General features: G+C 47.2%; 1 protein-coding gene across 1 annotated transcript in view; it reads left to right on the forward strand.

Moving 5' to 3' along the window:
• The window catches only part of LOC118942985 (calcium voltage-gated channel auxiliary subunit alpha2delta 4a), a 244,532-nt gene that overhangs the window by 204,451 nt on the left and 35,081 nt on the right, over positions 1–5,000 (forward strand). The gene's annotated exons all lie outside the window — the stretch shown is intronic.

Below are 5,000 nucleotides of genomic sequence, written 5' to 3' on the forward strand. Positions count from 1 at the left end.
CATACAACCACACCAACATAACAAGGCCTTTTCCTCTCCATCCCTCCATACAACCACACCAACATAACAAGGCTTTTCCTCTCCATCCCTCCATACAACCACACCAACATAACAAGGCTTTTCCTCTCCATCCCTCCATACAACCACACCAACATAACAAGGCTTTTCCTCTCCATCCCTCCATACAACCACACCAACATAACAAGGCTTTTCCTCTCCATCCCTCCATACAACCACACCAACATAACAAGGCTTTTGTATTTGTCACATTCATCGAATACAACAGGTGTAGTAGACCTTATGGTGATATGCTGAATACAACAGGTGTAGTAGGGGGAACCGGTACAGAGTTAATGTGAGGGGGAACCGGTACAGAGTCAATGTGAGGGGGAACCGGTACAGAGTTAATATGAGGGGGAACCGGTACAGAGTTAATGTGAGGGGGAACCGGTACAGAGTTAATGTGAGGGGGAACCGGTACAGAGTCAATGTGAGGGGGAACCGGTACAGAGTTAATGTGAGGGGGAACCGGTACAGAGTTATTGTGAGGGGGAACCGGTACAGACTCAATGTGATAATGGAACTGGTACAGAGTCAATGTGAGGGGGAACCGGTACAGAGTTAATGTGAGGGGGAACCGGTACAGAGTTAATGTGAGGGGGAACCGGTACAGAGACAATGTGAGGGGGAACCGGTACAGAGTTAATGTGAGGGGGAACCGGTACAGAGTTAATGTGAGGGGGAACCGGTACAGAGTCAATGTGATAATGGAACCGGTACAGAGTCAATGTGATGAGGGAACCGGTACAGAGTCAATGTGAGGGGGAACCGGTACAGAGTCAATGTGAGGGGGAACCGGTACAGAGTCAATGTGCAGGGGGTACTGGTACAGAGTCAATGTGAGGGGGAACCGGTTAGTCGAGGTAATATGTACAGGTAGGTTGAGTTATTAAAGTGACTATGCATAGATGATAACAGAGAGTAGCAGCAGCATAAAAGAGGGGGTTTGGGGCTAATGCAAGCAGTCTGGGTAGCCATTTGATTAGATGTTCAGGAGTCTTCAGGCTTGGGGTTAGAAGCTGTTTAGAAGCCTCTTGGACCTAGACTTGGCGCTCCGGTACCACTTGCCATGCGGTAGTAGAGAGAACAGTCTATGACTAGGGTGGCTGTTGTCTTTGACAATTTTTAGGGTCTTCCTCTCACACCGCCTGGTATAGAGGTCCTGGATTGCAGGAAGCTTGGCCCCAGTGATGCACTGGGCGGTACGCACTACCCTCTGTAGCGCCTTGCGGTCAGAGGCCGAGCAGTTGCCAGACCCGGCAGTGATGCAACTCATAAGGATGCTCTCGATGGTGCAGCTGTAGAACCTTTTGAGGATCTGAGGACCCATGCCAAATCTTTTCAGTCTCCTGAGGGGAAAAAGGTTTTGTCATGCCCTCTTCACGACTGTCTTGGTGTGCTTGGACCATGTTAGTTTGTTGGTGATGTGGACACCAAGGACCTCTCAACCTGCTCCACTACAGCCCTGTCGATGAGAACGGGGGCGTGCTCAGTCCTTCTTTTCCTGTAGTCCACAATCAACATAACAAGGCTTTTTCTCTCCATCTCTCTCTACATCCATCCATACAACCGCACCAACATAACAAGGCTTTTTCTCTCCATCTCTCTACATCCATCCATACAACCACACCAACATAACAAGGCCTTTTCTCTCCATCTCTCTCTACATCCATCCATACAACCACACCAACATAAGACTCACATGACAATTTCATCTTCATGTTTCAACTTTTATTTCATGTAATTCATAGATTGGACATTTTTTATCAACTCAACTCAACAAATGACAATCCTTGTGTACAAAACCAAATGAAGACGATTGGGAAAAGCAATCCAAAATGTTTCTTTGACAACGCAGCTCTGTTCGTCGGCCCGGCCTAATCGCTGTAATCTGGAACAGACCATTAATGGGAATGAAGCCCTGCGGCGGTTTATAAATCATCCAAGTCTAGATAAATGAACTAATAAACTGTATGTCTGGTGAACTGAACTGTGGCTACAATAGAGCTATTTCCACACGCACGCACGCACGCACGCACGCACGCACGCACGCACACACACACACACACACACACACACACACACACACACACACACACACACACACACACACACACACACACACACACACACACACACACACAAACACACATACACACATACACACATACACACACCCACCCACCCACACACATACACATACACAAACGCACACACACACAAAACATGCTGTCAACTGAACGCCACCCATGTGTCCATCAATTATGTTCTACGTTTATAGAGTTTATTTTACACAACAATCAACTCAACATGGCCGCCACACTTTGGCTTACATCCTCGTGAAGAAACCCATGAAAACATTACATAACCACCTCCATTTTGAATGAAAGAACTACACCCAGAGAACTAGCCAATACCAGATAACAGATTGTACTGGGTGTCTATTTTCAACTTGACAATACTGTAGACTAGAGGCTGCTTGTGGTAAGATGGTGGATTTCATTACATCTGCCTAGCATCAGGTAAAAACCCATGAAACTACGAGGTTATCACCTCCATCTTGAATCAAGGAAATACAGTCATGTTTTAACCTGACAATACTGTAGACATGACTAGTTAATGGGGTATTCAGATAACATCTGTCTACTGTTGTTATTGAGTGAAGACAGCAGATGTGTTCTACTGTGTAAATGTCTTGACTGTTACTTCACAGACGACTGGACAAGTGTGCCTCTCTCCATGGCTCTCTTTCTCCCTCCCTCTCCCTCCTTCCCCCTCTCTCTCTCGCTCTCTCTCTCTTTCTCCCTCCCTCTCTCTCTCTCTCTCTCTCTCTCTCTCTCTCTCCCTATCACTCTCTCTCTCTCCCTATCACTCTCTTTCTCCCTCCCTCTCTCTCTCTCTCTCCCTCCCTCCCCCTTTCCCTCCCTCCCTCACTCCCTCCCCCCTCTCTCTTCCTCCCCATTTCTCTCCCTCCCTCCCCCTTTCCCTCCCTCGCTCACTCCCTCCCTCTCTGTCTTTCTCCCTCCCCTTTCCCTCCCTCCCTCCCTCTCGCTCTCTCTTTCTGTCTCCTTCTTTCTCTCTCCATCTCTCTCTCTTTCTCTTTCTTTAGCATCCAATTAAATTACTCATTTATTTATTATTTTATTTTGTGTGTGTGTGTCTGTGTGTGTGTGTGTGTGTGTGTGTGTGCGTGTGTGTGTGTGTGTGTGTGTGTGCGTGTGTGTGTGTGTTCGTGCGTGATTGACAGCTCAGGGTAATTAGATTTGAGGTTAGCATTCCAGAGAGTGGTGGGCCCTGTGCCACAGCGTCCAACCCCTGATCAGAATATTCTATTAATTAGAAATACCTACATCTGAACACACACTCACAGGCGCACACACACTCACAAACACACACACACTCACAGGCGCGCACACACTCACAAACACACATGCACACACACTTGCCTGCCTGCGTGTGCTTGTGAGTATGTGTGTGAACCAAACTCCTTTTTGCCTGATAAGCACTGCTGACACTACAATCCAGTCCCTCTGCTGACACAAACTATCAGTCAGTACCAGAGTATATTCTGGAGGCCCTTGGTTCTGAAGTCCCTTGGTTCTGGAGGCCTTTGGTTCTGAAGGCCCTTGGTTCTGGAGGCCCTTGGTTCTGGAGGCCCTTGGTTCTGGAGGCCCTTGGTTCTGGAATCCCTTGGTTCTGAAGGCTCTTGGTTCTGGAATCCCTTTGTTCTGAAAACCCTTGGTTCTAGAGGCCCTTGGTTCTGAAGGCCCTTGGTTCTGAAGGCCCTTGGTTCTGAAGGCCCTTGTTGTGCTACAATGTATTAGTTAAATTATCCCTGAGGCTCTTGGTTCTGAAGGCCCTTGGTTCTGAAGGCCCTTGGTTCTGAAGGCCCTTGGTTCTGAAGGCCCTTGTTGTGCTACAATGTATTAGTTAAATTATCCCGGAGGCCCTTGTTGTGCTACAATGTATTAGTTAAATTATCCCGGAGGCCCTTGTTGTGCTACAATGTATTAGTTAAATTATCCCGGAGGCCCTTGTTGTGCTACAATGTATTAGTTAAATTATCCCGGAGGCCCTTGTTGTGCTACAATGTATTAGTTAAATTATCCCGGAGGCCCTTGTTGTGCTACAATGTATTAGTTAAATTATCCCGGAGGCCCTTGTTGTGCTACAATGTATTAGTTAAATTATCCCGGAGGCCCTTGTTGTGCTACAATGTATTAGTTAAATTATCCCGGAGGCCCTTGTTGTGCTACAATGTATTAGTTAAATTATCCCGGAGGCCCTTGTTGTGCTACAATGTATTAGTTAAATTATCCCGGAGGCCCTTGGGGCTACATTGCATTTGTTATATTATCCCTGATGATGACCATTATGATGTACATTATGACTCATGTATGCAGTGGTCTTCCTCACCCTCCTCTTCCTCTTGTTCATCCCTCCTCTCCTCGTTCCCCCTCTTGTTCCTTTCCTCTTGCACCCTACAACCCTGTCTCCTCTCCTCTGTGGAAAGCAGTAGCCACTCAAAACTCTAGACAGTGTGTTTGAAACAAGAGGTTGCTGCCAATATAGACTCAGGGTTGGTGGTCACCAACCAGTCAAAATAATTAGGAGCAGTAGATTTCGGATTGCATTTTCTTGACTCGGGAAAGGCTGGTGACTCAGGAGATACAGAGATGTTCTACCACCAGCACTTTTTAAGACAGAGGTAGCTAAAACTCAGGAGATACAGAGATGTTCTGCCACCATCACTCTGCTCTGTCAGACTCTATCTGTGTGGAGAACTCACTGGAGGGTGAATTTTACTGACCTCATCTCTCTCTCTCTCTCTCTCTCTCTCCCTCTCTCCCTCTCCCTCTCTCTCTCTGTCTCGCCCCCTGCTCCCCCCCTCTCTTGCTCTCTCTCTCTCTCTCTCTGGAGGGTGAATTTACTGACCTCAT

Source organism: Oncorhynchus mykiss, chromosome 21, assembly GCF_057628025.1.
Source record: "Oncorhynchus mykiss isolate SJ-2025 chromosome 21, ASM5762802v1, whole genome shotgun sequence".
Taxonomy (NCBI): Eukaryota; Metazoa; Chordata; class Actinopteri; order Salmoniformes; family Salmonidae; genus Oncorhynchus; species Oncorhynchus mykiss.